We start from the raw sequence: 21,878 nt of genomic DNA, 5'->3' as shown, positions 1-21,878 counted from the left end.
AGGAAACAATGGGATCTGATTGATTTCTGTAATGGCATCCCTTGTGCACTTCCCCGAAGTTTCAGCAAACCACAGCCCCACGTTGATGTTAGCATCCCTGTGCAGTTTGAGTGCTGCCTGCAGGTAACGGACATGAAATTTGGAAACCTGATGGCTGAAACTTCTCTGATGCTTCTTGTGAGCACTCTGCTCCCCTTTGAAATTCTTTGTTTCACTGCATTTGGGGGAATGGCAGGGCTTTGAACACTCCGTTGCAGTTACTAACATCAAAAGCTAGAGAGCAATAAAGGAAACACTGTGCCAGATTGGCCACTTTTCCTGCAGAAAAAAAAACCCCAAAACAAAACTCATGCATTTCAAGTGCTGCAGCAACATCTCCGCTGCTGATAGCAGTTGGCTGAATCAGCTCTGCCTCCTGTGCGATGGGCTGGGGGAACCAGGAGGTACAAACCCAGGTGCAGCCCAGCATGCTCCCCACATGCAGAGCCTGTAAGCACTGGTGTTGCTTCCAGCTGCACTTTCTCATGTTCACTGCTACTGCTGACTGGTGGAGTGGGTGGGTCGGGGACACAGGGCACTGGTAAAGTCACCAGGCTGGGGGTTCTGCCCATCAGCTTTGTCTTGTCAAGTCTTGTTTTGCCTTGCATGTTGTGTCCTTTTTTGTCTAGGGTTGGGATACCCTGGCAGCCAGACCTTCCAGCCATGTACCAGCAAGAAGCCTGCTGTACTGAATAATGAGCACACGTGAATGGCTTGCAGCCCAAAGACATCACAATCTAGATAACTATCATCACAGTTTTGTTCTGTATGAAATTTCTGCCTTTGGACCCAGTTTTATTCTCTGCCTGCTTGATGTTTTGCTTAATTAGATCCATTTGCCTTTTTATCTAGTGCAATGCATGTGCCCTGGGACAGAGGTCAGAGGTTAGTTTGTTGAAGAGGAGCAGTCTTGTTTCAGGCAGCCCCAAAATCTGGATGCGGTTACCTGTTGCATCCTTCAGCTGAAGTCCCAGTGGGGAGCTGCTGGCCTCTGGATGTGCCTTTCAGATCAGAGCAATTCAAAAAGCGAATTACTACCACAGGTGGATGATCCTATTGTGCTTTTCCTAAGAAAAGGGATATAAGGGCTGATATCTCAGCTAAATTATTCCCATCTCCCTTTTTGCACGTGCTGGATTTTGAATGGGCTACCCCTCTTATTGTAGACACGCCAGCGCTGCAAGGCTTGCAAGGTCTCGCTGCAAAGCCTAACAGCACTTGTAACCTAAGTGATAAGAGCTCAGTGACAGCCTGCCATCCCTCCTAGGAAGGAGCATGGCTGCGGCCTTTGGCAGAGCCCACAGCTTTTTCACTTGGTGCAAACACTGCTCTTGCAGCTGCAGCTCCAGGGGACCCTGAAGAGTTTGATTTTTATTTATTTATTTTTTTTAAAATTTCTCTTTCTTTCCAACTCATACATAAATAGGCCCAGAGAAAACCTGCTGTTGGGTAATCTATAATGCAGGGTTTGAACACGGCAGGATCAACACCTGAAATGATATTGTCCTGTGGGACGGGCAAGGCTTTGAAGAATGAGTAGTATGTAACAACCTTCAGTTTCCTGGAGGGTTTCCAGGCACGGGTGGTTAGGACAAAGAGTTGAAGCCCTGACTAGAGTCAAGTAAATATGAATTTGAAGGGAGAGGACAGGACCCATCAGGTGATCCCTACCCCTCGCATCCTGAGTGTCTGGGTTTACCCAGGTCCCTGCTGCTGCTATCACGTGGAGAAGATGTGTCCCCCGTGCCTGGTGAAGTGGTGGCAGAGGAAGCCTTGTGGGACCAGGGGATGGCTTCCCCTCCCTGATCCTTGCAGCAGGTGAGCCTCAGCCCTTCTCATCCCATTTGTCCACCTTTATACAGAGCTGGTCTTTTTCTTCAAGGAGGGGACTTGATGGTTGGGTTTGTGGGGTGGAAAAGGGCAGTGAGGGTCCTGGGAGAGGAGGAAGATTGCTGTGATGGGTGGAGGGGGACGCACTCATCAGATTGAACTGGATTTGCTAATAGCCTGCCTACACATTTCTTCTTTCTCCCAGACAATCCACCTGCTCAGGAAAAACTGAAAGGCCCTAATTTATTTTGTCGTGGCCTGTGGATTTAACATGGGAAAACGTGTGTGGCAGATCTGGAGAGAAACTCCCTGGTTCCCAGGGAAGCCTTGCTGCCTGCTTTATCAAAGACACGTGTGCGGTACAGAAACACTTGGTGTTACCTCAGTGAAACACACTTCAGTTTGGAGAGAAACCACAAAGGTGCTTTTTTTTTTTTTTTTCTTTTTCTTTTTGACCTTCCTCTGTTTGGGTGTTTTGGGGAGGGAGACAGGAGATACCTGAGCAGGAAAATGAAACCACTGATTTTGGTAATGACTGCTGGCTTTGCAGGGGGACCGATTGCTGCAATTTCTCAGTGATTTCAGGAGGTGCTAGGTAGCCATTGTGGGAAGTCTCCTAGTTTGTTTCTTCACCCTAATTAGGGGTTAAGCTCCAGGAGCCTGCTGGCAGATAATGACTAGGAGGAGCCGGCATGCATTAAGGAGCTCAGAAAAGAGAGCTCCTTGTAGATGGAGGAAAATGCAAAAGGCAGAGATGCCATGGACATTTACTAGCCAGGGGCTGGGGGGACCCTCCTCCCTGGGGGGTGCTGGAGCTCCGTGGATGAGGGGACCTTGCCCCTGGGCAGAAGGACCTGCTATCACCTCCTTGTGGTGCTCCTCCTGCTCCCAGGGAATGGGGGGCTGGGGGGGCTGCCAGGACCCCCGTAAAGGATGGCATCCAAGGTGCTGGGGTGCTCATCCACGTTGGGACCTGCAGGGCTGCTGGAGGGGGCTGAGAATCACACGCACCAGTAAACCTGATGGGAGCAGGCTGGTGTGCACGGTGCAAGTGTTGTCTGTCTTTTTCCCTGTACTTCTCATTTTGGGTACAACACGCTGCTCACAAGCTACTTCTTGGTGTTAGGTGTCCTAACTGGTGTTATCTGGTCCCCCACGTGGCTCCTCTTTTTGATGGATATGGGCAGGCACTGCAGCATCCCAGCCTGCCCCCAGCATTGCAGAGAGGTGTTCATCCTTTCCCATAACGCCTCTGGTTATCTCTCCTCATGTAGCTGGATCTCTCTGAGCTCCTTTCCTTGCAAAACTCTTACAATGACATCCAGAGGTCAGCATTGGTGTAAGAAAACAGTTCTAAGAATTTCATTTTTTCCATCCTGCTTTCTCTGAAATTTGTGAAGAATGCTGCTGGAACTGCACCTCGGTGAAGCTTACAGAAAAGCCGTGTTTCTCTTTGCTCTTTCTCATTTGATTGCAGACTGTTTGATTTGGGAAGTCGCTCTGTTGGAAGCAGGAAGGAAATTCTCAGGCTGCTTCTCTGCTTGAATCGGATCGGAGGCTCCCTTTCTAGTTAGGTGCCCACAGCAGTCTTTTCTGTGGGGGGAAAAAAAAAATCCAAGGGGAGCCTCCAGGGCTGTGAGCATCTTCCTGAAAGGATGCACCAAAGTGTTCAGCCACTTAATGCGGTCCCTCGGGCCACAGCTGTGATGAGGATAAGTGATTTCTCAGCATCCTGCTTTTAATTAGGGGAGAGCTTGCAAAAGGGCAATCTGGATAGTTGTCATTTGTCATCCATGTTCCCAGAACTGGTGGAGCTGGAGGAGGTTTCAGCGTTTCCCAGGAGGTTACCGAAAACTTTTCTGGCTTCTGGAAAAGCCCCACCTCTGGACAGAGGTTTGAGGTCAGGTCTTCAAGTTATTGTACTCTGCCATTTCTGTCTCTGCAGCATCTGCAAGGATGGCCTCAGTGTGGAGCCATGCATCTGGACATCTTCATGTGCTGCCTGTTCCACACCCAGTCGTGTGCCTCTGCTCCCAGGTGACCTCCATGCAAGATGTCTTTCAGCATGAGAGGTTGAAGAAGTGTCTAAACCCTGAAAGAATAAGACCTGCCCTAAAGTATTGATAATCGTGATAATATTTTCTTAGGTCCAGCCTGCCTCTTAACGTCTTCAAGCATCCTTTCTCTAATTGTTTTGGAACAAAGTCAATGATTTATTCTTCTTTGTCGAGGCTGTAATTGCCATACTTTCTATCCTAGCTTTCCACAGACCTTTGCTTCCCCGTTGAAGAGGAGTGTGCCGGCATTGCCGACTGCAGCCCCAGCTCTGCCTTGCAACGTATGACAAATGGATGAGCTCAGAGGAAGATGATTTCTGAAATGAGAATGGATTTTTCAAATTGAAAAATCTTTGCCATGAGTCCATCGGTCATTGTTAGGGAGGCACCGGGGAAACAGTGGCTTAAACAACAGTGAGACGATGCCTTGTGGGCGCTTACTTGTGCTTCCAGTGCTGGGTTCAGGCGGATGAATCAACCATACTCCTTGCTCCCAGAGCAACCGCTCCTGGAGTCAGCACAGCCCCAGCAAACGAGCCCTCCTGAAGGGGCTGCGTGAGCTGTGCAGGCAGAGTCAGTGCCCGGCTGTGCCTTCCTTGTGATCTCGGTAGGGAGTGGTTGTGGAGCAGCGAGAGCAAAGCATGGTCCTATACTTAGCAACTTCCAGGTCATGCCAGGGTGTTGCTACATAAATGCTTGCAGCAGCACATGGGTGGCTTGGTGACTTTCCCCACTCAAACAATTTCTGAGGTCTTTTTCCTATTTCCACTGACTTTGGTGTGCAACTCCACACCACCGCAGTCTAAAAGGGCATGTGCATGAGGGAGTACCTGACTTGCAGGGGTTGCTTCTCTGTTTTAAGATGGGAAGAAACTAATTCTCACCGAGTCCCTGACATGAAGGTAAAGGCTCAGTGGTGCCTGTGAAGTCCCTTGGAAGGCATCAGAGACATGCTAAATGCAGCAGCCCTGGAGGCTCCAGTATAACTTGGAGTTAGTTCCACAGCTGCACCCGGACGTGGTGCCGCTCCTGGGACTCCTGAAGCTGCTGAACGGTTTCTCTCTAGCAGCAGGGAAGGTGGACTGGAGGTCAGTCTAGTGGTGGTAGCTCCTGGAGAAGCGTGGCACAGACATCTATCAAAGCTGAGAAGGATCATCCACTGCTTTCACGGGATTTCCCAAGTCGGCTTTACAGCACTGACACAATTTGTGACCCCCTCCTTCCTTTCAACCAGCAAATACAGCTCCCACTAACCTAAAGGAGGTGCAGAAGAGCATGAATGTTTGGAATACAGTGAGGATCCTTACTGCTTCTCCTGAGGTCTTTCTGGTGGTCTGAATAGCGCTCTCAATCATCCTGTTACTCTTCGAGAGATTGGTGTGCTTATATGAGTAGATTTCAGTGTTTCTCTGAAAGTCCACAGTAGTAATTTGGTAAATAGAGAATAACCAGGACCTGAAGTATTCTGGACCTGGCCGGCTGTAATTTGCTACGGGTAATCACTATTCTGCTGCTTCTCTCTGCTAGGTCTGAAAGCGCTGTGAATTTAGAGTAGGAATCAATTAAACAGCAAATAGGTTTCTTTGTCAAAATCAATTAAGTCCTCCTCCCAGCCAGCGCAATGGTCTCCCTGGAATTTCATATTCTGCTTGGCTGCCATTTCTTCAGCAGCTTTTGCTGGATAATGTTGACGTTTTATAGCTTGATTTAAATCATATGGATCAATGCATATGCATACCTTATTTGGATTTTCAATTATAACCATATATTTAGCCTAAATGAATTATCTAGGTTATAGTTGCAGCTACACAGAGAATTTTTCATAATGCCCAATTCAATTTTTACTTTCTCTGTAAGCATGAATGATTTCTTTGGAGAGTAGGATCATTACGGTTGTTTTGCCCTTCTTGCTGTAATATTAGTCTTCCAAGTGGGCTGGACCAGAAGTTTCCAAACGTCTTCAACCTGTGGATTCTGCTTTTGCTTTGGATAGAGATGCAAACACTTTGGAAGTCAGTGCTATGGATTGCGCTACAGTGTGGATGAAAGTAATTTTCTAAGTCACTTCTTATGGACTCCTTTGAACTGGCTCACAGCCCCCTCACGTGCTCTCCCCTGCCCAGAGCTCTCAGATCACAGGTTGAAATCTCTGACTTGTATCTGTGCTCTTTCACACCTATTGCATCTGGATTAAAAAAAGATCCTTTTCCCTGACTAGTATGCATCTGACTAACCTGAGTCTGTCTGCATCCCTAAACCCCAAAACATCTTTGAGAATCCGGCCCTTGGCATGTCTGAGTTTCTATGTCACTGCTGAAAGCAGGACTTTGGCTCCTAAATCTCCAAAGTATCTTTGTTTTCCATATAGTTCTCCACAGATAATATATCCCCAGTCCCTGTCTGGGAGAGTGAAACAGTTCTGAATTCTAAGCCAAGCTGTGGCTTGTATTTAAATCACAAGATATAAGTCTAACATTTATTTATTTTCTTGGGTGTGCTCTATTCTCAACAATGGTGTTAAAGAGTTTTCTTTGATAGTTTGTGATACGCTCCAGCTCAGCTGTTCTTGCTGTTGGGTAGCAGATTCCTGTGCCTACAAAGATGTGTTCTCTTGTGCGTTTCAAATATATCTGAATTCTTATTGTTACCCGTGTGAAATACTTCTGAAAGTTAACCTTTCTTTCCAGGCCACTTTTGAGATGTTTGATGACCATCAGATTGTGGGTACAAAACCCATCAACCACTCATTGCCTATTTAATTCTTAAAAATAAATGATTACTGTAAGTAAATGACATGTTCCCCATTGTCGTCTAGGGGAGCTCCGTGTGCAGACCAGACTTTGCCCACAGTGAAAAAAAAGTTGCGGAAATGGGAAATTTTGCTTGTATTTTATAGTGTTGGAAATTATTAGATACTAAGAGGTCCAGAATAATGAAACAGCTATCTTGGATTTGCTTTAACTCCAGGGTTCCAATCTTGATAAATTCAACCTGAAAAGGGGGTAATTGCTAAAATTGTGTGAATGATTGATTTATTTTTCCATGTGACAGCCAAACCAAAACTTTTTCAAAAAAGTGTTGAGCTTTGGAGAGCTGAAGCAACACTACGCTCTCCATCTTCCACAAAATGCAAATCTTAAACACTTCATGTGGTTCGATGCACAGTTTTCCATTTAATGCAAAACTTTTCATGCTGAAAATGGAGGCCTGGGGTTACAAGCTGCTCAAGAAGTTGGTGTCATCTGAATTTTCTTTCTGCTTGAGGGGATTTAAGGGATCAGTCGTCTGCCCGGGAAAGTGCTCTGACCACTGGCAGGCCAAGGAGACAGCCTGGATGCCTGTATGGTAAATCTTACTTTTTCAACACTGTGAAGCTTTGTATAAACAATTAACTGTTCCCTGAAGCAAACCTACTTCCCGAGCGATTGTTCTTACCTCCAGGCTAATGAGCCTTTCTCAAGCTTTTGCTCTTGGATTTAACAATGTGCTAAAAAAATCCTTGCAGCTGAGAAAAATGCCAGCGGCAAGGAGTGAAGAGCCCCTTTCCTGGAGGGGACAGGGCTCAGCCGAGGGTCAAAATCATACTCAATCTCTTCCATGTCCAGAGCAGGGACAGGGACTGTGTCTCACTTGTCACAGGGCTCTTCCAACCACCCCTTTGCAGGAAGTTTTAACCCACCCACGCTCATCAGGGGTACCGTGCTGCTTAGCAGATTTCAAGAACCATATAGAGGATGTGATGGTTCACCAGCATTACAGTCTTTGCTCCAGTGAAGTTTAATCCCTTAAGGAACGGGAACAGTATAAGGAAGAAAGATGCAAAGCGCTCGCTTCCTCACTGTGCTTTGGAGCAGTTTGTTGTGAGGTCCAGACTACGACCCAAAGGTGGGTACACGGGAGGTGCAGAATGCGACCTGGATCCCTCCAGGACAGGAGGGAGGTGGACCTGGGCTTTCCTGTGTCTCAGGTGAGCATTCCCAGCATCTGAGATCGTGGGCAAAGAGGTGGTATATTATGCTATTTTGTGAGTTAACCTTCTTTGGTTCCCCTATCTTCCCCCATTATTTTTCCTCTAGCAGATCTGCTGGTGGTTGGGGAACAAGGAAAATCACCTTTTGGGGAGCAATTTACTGTTAACTAAGGGAGTGGGGGAAATATACACAGATTTTTCATCACCATGTGAGTTACTCTGTTATTGCTACTGTGAGATCAAGGCATCAGTTTCATCCCCTGAATTCCCATGTGCCAGTGATTGAGAGGGATATTCAGATTCATGCCTGCATTATCACATGACTTTCCCTTTATCACTTGGATGCTGCTAGGATCCATTTTCAGAGCTCTGAGAAGTCTCTGCCATCTGTTAATTTAATAATTGCCTAATGTTGTAATACACACATGCTTTAATTGAGCAATTTCCCAGTTCCCATCATAGAATCTATTTAATCTGTCAATATTTCTTTATAATGCCTATTTTTTCAGGTCCTTTTAAAAACAGTGGCATGATTACAATAACTTCAGTTAAGCCTGGTCCTTCATCAGGCTGGCGTCTGAGGTGCTGCACAGTAAATATTATAAAATCCCCATACGTCTGAAACAATTTTGAAAATTTTAAAATATTAAAGTAGTACATCCTCATTCTTACAAAGTGGCACGCTTGATGGTGCAATTATCTAGTCAATTAACTATTATCTGGCCTACTTAGAATGTGAAAACTATTCTTCAAATGGTATGAATTGATGCAAATATAAATTAAGAAGGGTCAGGTTTATTTTATGTCCACTGCGACTTTGTTAAAAAAAAAAAAAAAAAGAAAGGAAAAAAAAAAAAAAAAGACTAGACCAGGATGCCAAATGTGGGGGATGCTAGATGAAAAATGGATTTATTTCAGCACAATGCCGTCTGTACTGATGCTGCTCCTCCTGGTCTATATACTTACCTGAAGCTCATCTTAGTCAGAGGGAAAAATAAATAAAAACATGACTCCTCCTTGTTCCTTACAGACATGCAGAATGTATTTATTGTATGGGGAATACATGCCTCAATTTTACTTCAGAGCCTCAGCTTTATTTAGATTTTTAATGAAATCTCTCCTAGCTATAGGTTGCATTGGCCAGGAAAGGCCCGTAATAACACTGACAACCTCATTAAAGCCTCTTGCAGTACATGATTGCTATTTCCTTGTGAAGGTTCTGCCTTTGGATAATGCTGGAGCTTTGCAAAGTGATCGCATAAAGTTTCTCATAAATGCATCAAACGCCATTAATGAACCACTAAGAATGAGCCATATTTTTAGCCATCAGTGCCACTGAACTGTGGTTCATACTTGGCTGTCATCCTTTTGCTTCCTTCCTCCGGTGCCTACATCCTCCTGAAAACATTCACAGCTCATTATCATCGCTGTTGTTACTATTATCATCACCACTTGCCTTTTACTACTAAAAAGCAAAGTGCCCATAGCTCTGAATCAACTGCTGGGACTTCCACGGCATATTGGGGAGGAGTCCTTTACCTTTAGATGGTGAAAAGTTGCAAGTCTAAATCCACGTTCTTCACTCTTAGGTTCCTTTAAAGTCCACAGAGAGAAGTAGGCCCCTGTTGGCAGTGGGACATTTGTCCTATTTTAGGCATGCAAATAGGATTGATGCTCTCCTCTGGCATTCCAATTGTTTTATCAAAGGGCTTCAGCCAAGGTGACCAGCTGAATCAGCATCTGACTCTAAGAAGAATAAGTCAAGGCAGTTGACTCTCATCCTAAGAGCTGATCTTGGTCTAAATGGACTTCTTCCACATTGTTTTGCACTTTCTTATCCCTGCCAGTTGTTGCAGTGTCTATTCTCCCACTGCCCTGCAGAAGGAGCACGCATTTTTGCATGTTTTGTAGCAGCGGTTTGAAGACTTGTAAAGGATTGTGCTGGAAAGCTGTGGTGAAAGGGGGAATCAAATGCAGATTTCCCGAGCAAAAGGCAAGTGGGCACTGGGCCATGGTTCCTCTTTAGAGATGTGAGTTCAGGATTTGTGAAGTGCTTTGAAATCTCCTGGGATGAAAGCTAATGTAAAATGTGACAGCTATTATTATAAACTCTCTCAGCAAACTTGAACTTGCCCAAATGTCTATTCATAAGCTTATAAGAAATCAATTCCAAATAATTGCATTATGCCCTTTGTATTAGTGGATTTTCTACAGTAATTGACTTTATAGAAAAAGACGTCTATCAGCTTAGCAAGGAGTTTACACCCAGCCCACTACTAGGAAAATTACAGGACTCTGTGTATGAAAGCATCTCTAACAGAATGATTTTAAATGAAAAGCAGCCCTAACAATACTGCAATTATGAGCACCCCCTCAGGCTAATCCAGCTAACAAAGTGTTTAATGCTGAATGAGTTTTCATCTAGGATTCAAATGCATCCTGGAGGGGACTGAGAAGAAATACAAAGTGAAGATGTGTGCGTTTGCTTAGGGTTAGATTGGTGAAGGCGTGCATTGTCTGCTATTCTAGAGTTGAAATACTAGATTGTCACCTCCCCCAATTGATCTTGGGGATGCAAATATCCAGGAAACGCCACCATTTATCTCACTAAAATCCCAGAAGAACTAAAATTTCTGCCCGCAGGCATGTGCGTAACTGGCCGTGAACTGCTCAGAGCTCCCCTCAGGCTTGCACTCCATGAGATCTGCAGCTCGGGGACTTTGTGCCTGACTTTCTGCAAGCTTCAGCTCAGTGTGCTGCTTTGGCTCCATAGTCCAGGCACTCACCGGGCCTGTGGGAAGACTCAGGGTCACATCACTTCCTTGTGCCTCATAGCTGAACAACTGGGATTCTGGACATATGTGGGTTGAGGAACCATACTCAATATATTCATTAACTGAAAGAAGGAGCAAGGAACTGGCCTTCCAGTCCATGGCAATTACACATGGCTGTGAGATGTTCAAGTCCCTGCTCCAAAACTCATTTGTGCTAAACAGACCAGCTCTGCTAGGGTCACGGGGCTTGAGAGGAACACCTCAAAGTATTACATAGTCTTGTTTTTGCGCTCCTTGGCAGGAGGTCCAAAGAGGCTTTACTCCAGGCCTGCCACATGCCAAACAAGTGCACTAGCTGCAGGGCCAGTGGGGGGCCAGGGGGGCCAGCAGATTAAGGGACCACCCATATTTCTTCATTTATTATGTCAGGATTGGATATCTTCAGCCTGTAACCCTACGAGATGGCTCACAGTTGCTGCATCCCAGCCAGAAGGCTGCCTCGGAGGAGCAGGGTATTTGTCAGCTGCCCCCTCCCCAGCTGGGACCCCAACTAGGGATTTGACTGGTAGAGGGAAATACCAAAGAAAAAAAAGACTGAATTAATGAAATGGACTTTCTTTTATGTTAGAAGGAGAAAAAAAAATATTTCAAAGAGCATAAAAGATACAGGAAAATTAAGTCAACAATCTGAAAAGCAGACTGAGCCACTATCTGAAGAAAAGCTTGGATTGTGTTTCCAGTATATTAGTATCAGATTCCTTAATTCAGCCATTGAAGCATTTTCACCTGATCTGAAAATCTTATAATAAAATTTTAGGCAATTTTGAAATGCTACATTTAGAATTTTGTGTCAGGAAATGCCCGAAGATTAGCCTTTCACAGAAAGATAAGCAATAATGTGAAAAAAAAAATCATGTTTCCTTTGAATGGAAACATTCTGAAACTTCTGCTTGCTTGCTGAGATGGCGTTTCCGGTGCTTGATGGTCAGAAAAGAAAAGGATTGGAGGAGAAACTCGGTTACAGAAACCTGAAATTCCTACTGTAGGGCCATATAAGAATTACAGGATACCCAAGAGAGATGTCTGGCCTGCAGTCCCATGTCTACGCACATTTACTGTTCTTGTACTTCTGGATTGGGAAGACTTATCCAGGATCTTTCCAGAAAGCTCATTGAGTAAGCAGTTGAATTTAATTCACTTTCCTTAAACATTTTGAATCAAGCCTTATTCAAACATGTAGTTCCAGGCTCTGTTGGGAAGCTGAAGTTTAAATCACTAAGTGAACACCTCTAGGGAAAAGCTGGCTCCAGCTTCATCTATATCCCTTTTTTTTAGCAAACAAGGAAATGGTGAAGTTGTGCTGAATATAAACACATTGAAACTCGAAAAATCATTTTCTTTGGTAGTTACGAAGAATCTTTCCCACATTCATAACAAAGCCAAGATTAATTGGAGAACACTGTTCGTTAAGAAAAAAGAAAACAACAAGCCTTTTCATGGATTCCATAATAATTACCATTCTGTCTCAGTAAATCAATAACTCTAAGCAGCCTAACAAGGAAGTGTTTGCTGTAGGACCAGCTTAGCACCTGGAACAGACCAGCTGTGCAAGAGATCGTCCCAATAGCCTCTGGGTGATTTCTGTGTCTTGGTCTGGAATAGCATGAGCACTACTAAAGTTTCTGGTGTTTTTTGTATCTCCAGGATTTGAAATATTGCAAAAGCACAGCCTCAGCCTCTGCTTTTTTCCCCATTCTACAGTGCAGAACAGGGCATGTAAAAGGGACCTCAATTAGACTGAGGTGTAAGACTCAGCTGTAGATATCAAATGCCTCAGTTCTCTCAAAGGTTTCCAGTCTGGAGTTTCTTCTTCAGGTTCGAGACTAGCGCAGGTTTAACACAGAGAGACAGATATGTTGTCTAAACATTAAAGCTGGCTCTGTTTTTGAGCATATTTAAGGCACCTGTACATTTTACCTACATCTGCTCATTCATTCCTATAAGCGTATTGAAGGTATCATACACTGAAACAGGAATACAAATAGTGTCAAAATATCAGCAAACCTCCAAAACCCCAGGGATCTGATATGAGATGAAAATCTAGAGGAAGTAATAATAAATGTGAAATAACTTTGCTTGCAGTCTTATATTTATAATTTCATCTTAAGTTTTTGCAAATATGTAATTTGTGAAGTACCATCTTTGTAAAATCAGAGCATTTCAACATTTTAATGCATTGAAATGGCCCCTCTGAGACCTCACCTGCATCCTTTTCAAATTCTTCCACATGCTTCTCTCAGCAGAAAATACAATTACGAAAAAGCTGTGAGTTTGAAAAGGTGTCGCAATAAAATAAAAAAAGACCTCAGGAAGGCTTTGGAAGCTTGATAGTAATCAAATCTACTGCAGAAAAGAAAATCAATGTTGCTATCTTTATATATCAACATAAACATTTTTATTTCATTACACCAACGAGAAGGACAAAGTGTAATGAATCAAGAGGGATTTCAGGAGTGGAATGAAGACGAAAAGGCCCAGCTTGTCAATGTTCCTGTCTCATGAAGGATAACCCTGTCTCTCCAAAATGCTGTAAATCTTTCACCCTACGAGCCTTCGCAGCCCGAAGCAGGAAGAAGATCAGACCTCCAGCAACAACTCATGGCCAAATTGCTTCCACTTCAGTAGCTCTCTAATGGGAAATATTGATTGGGATCTTTAGTGAGGTGGGCTGGGCTGTAGGTGTGCAGATCTCTGGCACCTGGGTGCTCCTTGCTGCCAGAGGCGAGATCCAGCTGTTCTTTGGGAGAGCGGCGCCAGCCAGCCTGCGGGACGGGGACTGCCCTGCTGCCCCGGGGGTACCAGGAAGGTAGATCTGTAGAGGTCCCAGAGGACCCAGCAAGGCCTCCAGTCCAGTCCTGCCAATGCTCCTTGCATGCAGGCACGTGGACAATAAGGGCTCAGGCCAAGCTCAGGAGCTCCTGAGGGCTCAACCCTATCTGGCAGCGGCATGGGACGGGTTCATGTCAGCATGGGACTGAGCTCAGCATGTCTCAGTGATGCCTTGAGTAAAGTAGCTGTAATTCTGCACCACCACCTCCCTCCCCTTCTCTAAGGTATCCCTACAAAATACCTACAAAAATAATTTGAGAACTTTTCCAACTAGGTACAATGCAAACTCCACCTGAACGACGAACGTGCTCATGAAGGTATGTTCCCAATTGATATGGGGTTTTGGCCCATCTTACAGAGCCCTCTTCTTAGCCCTTAGCCGTGGACATTAAGGGCAATTCAAGATACACAGCTCCACCAGCCTTTGGGAAACAAGCTCTTCCTCATCCCAGAACAAAAGTAAATAAGGGTATTTGTGTGGCAACTAGGATTTCTTGAACTGGAAATAGACCTGACTACTTATTCCATATTATTATTATTCCATAATATTATTCCGTAATATTCCATAGCTATTACGTGTCTGCATTTGTAATTCACTAATCCTTCATTTATAAAGATTCGGGTGGTGGGAACAATACTTTGAGACAAATGACCTCCCCACCACAGATAACGTTTTGCAAACAAAGCAAAATGTTCCCAAATACTCTATATAGGCTGAATGTCCTTCACATAACAAGTCAACAAACATGAGGAAGCAATGAATACATTTGCAGAAAATGGGTTTGGATCATGGACGGAAGGACTAAATCACTGAATAATGTATTAATTCTACCAGCTCTAATATGAATGAGGAAAGAGAGATTTAGATATATGAGCAGGTCAGGCGTCAGAAATTTTAGTTTGTGCAGAGTTTGGAGCACAGAATGTAGACTCCACTCTATTTCAATTAAAAATAATCTTATTAATTTATATTTTAAATTGCATGGAAGCATACCAAGGTTCTTGTAGCTATTGCGGAATAAAACCACTCTCCTTGACAGCATAGACTTTGGAGTGCCTTCCCCATAATTTGGGGAGAACAGTTGGTACGCTGGAGGACAGGGCTGCTATCTACAGGGACCTTGCCAGGCTGCAGAAATGGGCTGTTGGGAACCTTACAAAGTTCAACAAAGGCAAAAGCAAAATCCTGTCCTGGGAGGGAATAACCCAACAACACTGGGTACACTGGCAGCTTTGCAGAAAATGCTCCTGGGGCTGCTGGTGGACAAGTCAAGCATGAATCAACACCGTGCCCCACAAAAGCTGCATTAGCAAGAGTGCAGCCAGCATGGCAAGGGAGGGGATCCTTGCCCTTTTTCTGCAGCAGTGAGACTCCACCTGCAGTGCTGGGCTGTTTTGGCTTCCAGTGCAAGTCCAGTGAGTCCAGCAGGGGCCACCAAAAGGGTTGGGGCTGGAGAACAGGACATAGAAGGAGAGGCTGAGTGAGTTGGGTCTGTTCAGCCCAAAGAAGAGAAGGTGAAGCTGAGACCTCATCACCATCTGCAACGGCCTGATGAGGGTTGCTGAGAAGGCTCTTCCAGAGGTACATGATGGAAGGGTGAGAGTCAAGAAGTTGGAACAAGGGAAATCCTCATTAGATAGAAGGGGGAAAAAAAAATCACCCTGAGGGTGATCAAACACTGAACCAGGGGTGCGAGGAGGCTGTGCGGCATTCAAAACTCAACTGGGCAAAGCTTGGAACAGGTTGCTCTGACTGGCCCTGGTTTAAGCAGGAGGTTAGACTACGGACCTCCAGCACACATGATGCTGTGATTCAGGTCCAATCATCAGTGGATCAAGAAGTACAGTTTTGAGTCAAATGACAGCGACTAAGTTCTTGAATAATCTTGTTGAGGTTTTGACCATTCTATGAAAGCTGCAGCACTTCGTCATATAAAATCGCACATGTCTGCAGGGCAGACCATGAATCCCTTCCTCTGCGCTGAGGGAATATTCATGACAGCTCCCAGGAGCATAAGTGTTTATGAAAACTTGCCAATTGCAGATGACTAACCGACCCTCTTTCTCTGTGATATACGGAAAGTCTGTTTTCTCAATGTGTTAAGGAAATTGTTTTCATAGCCTAGAGCATTTTTATCTCAGTGCTTTTCCACACAAGTTGGCCCACAGGCAACCTTTTGGGTACCTGGTGACTGGGTGACTTTCCTCCACCTCCTTCAGGCTGCTCCCTTCTGCCCACCTTGTCCCCACTCATGAATGTATTTGCTCTCCTTTACCCTCTATGGCTCTGTACGCGTCACAGCACTCTTTGTTAGCTGGGCTGAAGGTTTCTCCACAGTTGCCTGGAGCAAAGCAGGAGGATCTCTCCTGATGGGACCTGTGTCAGCCGTGACAGTTTGGGAACCGCTGTACTAGCTCTTGCTCTACATTTGCATCAACAATAGCTCCAAGGCTTTCAAACCACTGCCATCGTGCACGGGTCCTCCATCAATGTTATCAGGGCTGTTTCAGAAAAATTCAAGTTCTGACAACACTGGCACTTATCTTCCAGGATCTGCCTGGCAGTGCTTGAAGGCACCCAAGATTGCCTTCTATTTCACTGTCCCCTCTCTCTTTTTAAATAAACGTGACATCCCTTTTGCTCCTCCAGGCTGGAAACTTTCTTTTCTCTCTCCGTAGCTTCTTTCTTTTACTCCAAGGTCTCGGGAGGCTTTGGGAATAAAGAGTCCAACAAATTAGATTGGTTTCACCTAGTGGATGAGCCTGCAGCTGGGATATTGGGTTTTTGTATGCCGCAGTTTAATTTCTTTCTCATCTTGTAAGCTGTACAATTTTTTCCCAGTTCTTATCCCTGAGAGCAATGTTGGGATGCTTTCCTCTTCTCTGACATTGTTAACTTCTCTAAGTCTGAAGGGGGAGGAAAATAAAAAAGGTTGCCTACTTTGGGCTCTTTGTAGCCCAACAGCTTGCGTTGATTTTCTCTTTGGAGGATTTGCAAGCAGTCTTGCTGGGGAGCCAATTCTGAGGTTTTGTGAAACCTCAATTTCTTCTTTGTAGCAAATTAACAGATGTAACACCAGTGGGAGGTAATTTTCTGCCTCCAGAACAAACATCCTTTGACTCCATTTATCTTGAATGAAGGTGGTCCAAACTGCACAGGGGTGACCCTTCCTCTTCCTCCAAACCACTCTCCGATCCCGGTTAAGAGCAGATGGAGGCTGAGCATGCCCTACAGTAAATCCATCCAGAACCCCCTTCCAGCATAATTTTAATGATCTCAAATGTAAGTACTGAAAATAGAAATGATTCAGAATATGTTTGTTTCTTTTTAAAGCCAGGTTTCTGAAGGTGTTGACATGTACGCACACTGCACCCCCTAGCTCCAGCACCGCGCTCCCCAGCCATAAATGCAGAAGCTTGGTAAAAGGCTGTGGAAGAGTCTGGAGCTGAGCTAGGTTTTCACCAACCCAGCAGAGTCAGGCCCATCTCACCCCGCGGATGCTGGTCCAGCCACTTCTTACAGCCTCCCATGAAGGAGACACTGCATTTGCACCAGTCTACTCCAGTCCTCTACTACCTACCAAATTTTTTAAAAAGTTCATAATGAGTAAAGTGAATATTTCATACTTTATTTTAAATGCATGATTTCCTACCTTCCACATACATGGAAAACAATCAGTTTCTCTCTTTGCAGCAGCCTTTTCCGTCTTTAGAGAATGTTACTGCATCCTTCCCTTCCCTTCCTCCGTCTCCTCTGTTTTATGCTGAAAAGCCCCAGTTCTTGTTCATCTTTCTTCATAGGGCCTATTATCTAAACTGCTGAATGACATGCAAGTATCAGGAATGCATATAGCAGCCTTGGTCCTGCAGAAAATGAAACTTGTGTATAATAGATATTTGCCTTCATGATATCGCTACAAAGTTAGCCGAGCTTCAGTGAAAATTACCGCAAACAGATGCAACAGTTATTAGCAGCATAACCTAAACCTAACTACCTTTCTTCAGCTATAGCGTATGAACTTTATTCCACTACAGTCTAACTGGAGAGAAAGGTTTCAAAGACTGAGTTATTCTGCTTCTGAATTTCATGAGCACAAAAATGTTGCACCTTGCAAAATATGCTAAAGGATCCACCTGTAACTAGTTTTGCACTGCAAAGCTATGCGCAGAAATATTGAATGATGCACATGCTATTCTTCACAGGATTAAGGGAGTCAGTCCAGGGGAAAAGCTCATCACGGAGCCTCAGGCTTGGTTTCTGTCAAAGTATCTTGCAGAGGGTCTACTAATGAGGGACTCTTCTTGTTTTTACTGAGGTCCTTTGCTGAAGAGCTGAGTAACAAGACGACTCGAATGGACCCCGGATACAAAAGAAAGTCTTGAAATATCCTAGAAATAATGAGCTTGAAGATCGCTTTGGACCCATAATCCTAGAGACAAGTGGATGCAGCTCAGACCAAATGGCTTGCTAAGGAGCAAATTGTAAACAATATATTTTTAGAGTTAAAAATTATTCTAATTTAATGATATCTGTTCAGTCAGTGTTTGGAAGTAAATCAGTGTGTGAGTAGTAAAACAATAATGTACTTTAAACTAAATTATTAGTAAACAAATCAGTCTGGTAGGCAATGAGTGCATGATACATTATTCATTTCTATTATCCAAAACACTTCACTAGCTCTCAGAGTCTGGCGATAAAGTATTCAGAATACAGTATCCACCATCCCAGAAAACAGTCTCTAATGTGATATTAAAGTTAAAAGAGAAGTGAAGTATATTCCCCCAAAGCAAGGTATTTGAATAATCCTGGAATGAATCCATCTCATGCTTCTTTTTAAAGCTGGGTTTATTTTTTTTAACTAAAGCACTTTCATTACATCCCGAATGACAAATGTTCCCTGCTTGGGTCCCTTACCAACCAGTGAATTTCTCCCAAGACATCTCAGTAATGCACAAGTGGACGCGGTGCCAGCCCAGCGCCACTGCCTCCCTCCATCCCACTGGGGAAGCTGGGAAGGGCTGAGTCAGACCCCAGCTCCCTTCCCACCCCATCAGCCAGGGCTGTGTCCAGCCTTTTCAGAAGAAAAAAGCCACACGATGCGAAGGGAGGATGCAATAAGACCTTCCCTGGCCAGTTTTTGTCCTCATTCCTGTTGCCACCTAGTCCATGTTGGGATGGGCAGGAATGGGAGCAGGACAAAAACTGTGGGGGGAGAAGAGGGGCAGGCAGGCAAGGAAGAGGTTTGCTGCCCACAGGCAGGAGACTGTGCCACCGGCGCATTTTGAAGCCTCAGGATGCTCTGCCCTGCACGGTGGAGGGAGGACATGGCCCAGGTCATGGGTGATTTCCTGGCAGACCCCGTGGGGAGGATGTCAGGGGGTTCTGAGCAGTGGAAGAGAAATTGCTCTGGATGAGACACTGTCCCCTTCACACCCCCCGTCAGCCAGCAGCTATTTCTCTGCAGCGATCCTGGGGGAAGCGCTTCTCTTTCAAACCCTGCAGGTCCGGTCTGAAGGAGGTGATCACCACGATGATTTATTGCTCTTCTCCTGCAACCTGTTTTATAGCAGGATGTAAAAAGGTGTCAACTTCTGATGATGATTTCATCCGCCCCGTGCCGTAAACGGCATTGTTTCCCAGCAAGGAAACCAGAATGACCAGAAATAGCGATGCCGGTCAGAAACCTTCATTGCAAATGCAAGTGGCCACTCAGGTCCAGGGTCAGAGGGGATCTCAGCAGATCTTTGTGATAAGCAAAACAGAGGGCTACTGGGGCAGGGCAGTAGATAAGGACAGCAGTGACTGGTACCGAAAGACTGTCTCCATTTTGGGGTGGGCACACTGGTTATACCACTGCAACCCCATTCTGTCAGTGGAGTAACTGTGTTTTACTACCAGCCTTTCAGGTTTAATAACCCAGCCCAGTGCCTTTGTTTAGATGCACATCATGTGTGATATTCTGGAACACTGTTTTTTATAAAATACCTGTTCCCTTTTGGTAAAATTAATTGGTTTCATACTGAAGAAGTTGGAGACTGAGTGAGTAATGCAGCCACCCTTGATGCTGAGAGGTTAACCCGCCGTGATCTCTGCTCCATCAGCGAGGGCATCAGGGATTTTTCCTTTTGGGTTTTTCTAACTCTCTGCAGAGGAGAAGGCTGGTGGGACTTCAGAAGCAGATCAGTCCTTCCCCACAGCTGGGGCTGCTGCTGTGTCTTGGGTTCTTAATCTATCTGCTGTAAAGGTTTGTCAGCCAGTTTAGGTCTGCCAGGAGATAAGTGGGCTTAATGGGAAAACATGGGCGATGAAAGCACAGGAGGACTCTTGGGTTCAGAGGATACACAACATGATGGGATAATTCACGATGCATGAACCTGCCTGACTCTTTCTCCAAACCAGGACATCCTGAAAGCTCTTAAAAACATATATTTCTCTCATGCTGTGCCCTCAACAAAACACAAACCCCACAGGACCCATACACCCCTCCCCTGCCTTGTCTCACCTGCCTCCAGGCACCCAGAGATGAGGCTGGCAAGTGGCCGTGGGTGTTGCTGTCCCCTTGGTTTTGTGGAGAGAAGGAAATTCATGAACACCAAATGGGAAAACGGTGATTATTGTGGCACCTCAGGAAAGAAAAGGGCTGTTTTTAAGGCGATGGCTGAGTGACTGAGTTGCCACTTCGGATTCTCTGCAAATGCGTCCTGCTGCCTAGCAGTGTTTGGACTGTAAGACCCGAGGAGTGTGTACTTGCCAACAGACAACAGGGCATCCAACCTAGCTTCAAAGAGATCATCTGAAATAGCACTTGACATAAAGCACCCTCAGAAATGAGACATTTTTGCCATGTACACTCTTCAGTAGAGACATTAGCCTCCAAGTACATTAAAATATATCTGATCTCTGTTATGACATTTACCTTCATGAGTTTAGGAATAGAGGCAGAAGTCATAACTGGATATACATGTCACAAAAAATTAGTCATCAAATATTTTATCTGCGCAATGAACAGAGTATGTACTTTTTTTCTTCCATAGCTAATCTTTGGAGAATAAAATCACTTTCCATGGTGGCTGTGAAATGCTAAAGTCCTGAAAAGATGGGGCCAATTGCTCTCTCTAGGAGCTGAAATGTCTGTGCAGCGTCTTTCCTCTCCTGCTTGTGCAAGGGTCTGATTGCAGAGGCGTGCCGACTGCATTGTCAACAATCTGGGCAACCATGTGCTCTGGGTACATGTGCAAGATGCCCAAAACATAATCAGGCCATGCCAATGGTGAGTGGGATTGAATGAGGTGGAGCAAAGGCAAGGGCTCCGGGTCCTGCCCTTTCCTTGACAAGCTCCCCTAGAAGAGGAGCTCCCCTCCAGCAGCCACAGCCCTTTCACTCCCACTGGGATACTCAACCTTCACCTCCATAAAGCTCTTCAGAAAGAACAAAAAAGAAAAAGGACGGATAAACATCAAGTCAGGAGACTATGAGAATACGAAAGCATCTTCAGAAGAATGGAAGTAATATCCAGATGAGGAACCGTGCAAACATTGACTGGTTACATGGAAAAACACAAGACACCCCTCCAAAAAAGGTGAAATAGTTGCAGGAGCAGCTTACAAAACCCCTAACACCCTAAAAAATGTTTTGTTCAACCCTCAGGAGCTGGAAAATTGCTTGACAACCCATAGGGCCTTTTACAACCCAGGTGTAAAAACCTTCAGAGAAGGGAAAGCCATAGCAGGAAAACAGAGGGCTTGTTTTGCATCTGTGCCTACCAAGGCTCAGGGAGGTCTGCACCTCAGAGCCTCTCTTTACAGGAGACTTGTCATGATTTGAAGCATTGCTAGAGGAGGTTACAGGAAAAAATAACAAGATGAGCAGCAGCAGATTGCCAGGGCCAGATGGTATCATCCACATGGTCTCAAGATCAAGAATGAAGTAATGGACCTATTCACTGTAGGGTGTAATCTTTTTCTCTAGACTGCCCCAATACCAGACTGAAAAGTGACAGATACGACGCTATTTTTTAAAAAGGATTGGAAAGGTCCATGGAGTTACATGTGATAGTCTACCATCTGCAGCAGGCAACTTGGTGGAAGCTGTTCCAAAGGCTGCAACGAGTAGACACATGGTTAAATATGGTCTGCTAGGAATGACTTTTTTTGAGAAAATTCATGCCTCAAAACTCTAAAAAGGGCTGTAAAATCCTGATTGATGTGTAGAAGGTGAATAGGGAACAAATTTCACTGTCTTTTCCAGGGTAATATCTCCTGCCACCTGATGAAACCTGTAGGTGACAGGCTCAAGACCAAGCGAAGGCAGCTCCTCTT

The sequence above is a fragment of the Gymnogyps californianus genome, chromosome 17 (genome assembly GCF_018139145.2).
Source record: "Gymnogyps californianus isolate 813 chromosome 17, ASM1813914v2, whole genome shotgun sequence".
Taxonomy (NCBI): Eukaryota; Metazoa; Chordata; class Aves; order Accipitriformes; family Cathartidae; genus Gymnogyps; species Gymnogyps californianus.
This window is presented reverse-complemented; position numbering follows the sequence as displayed.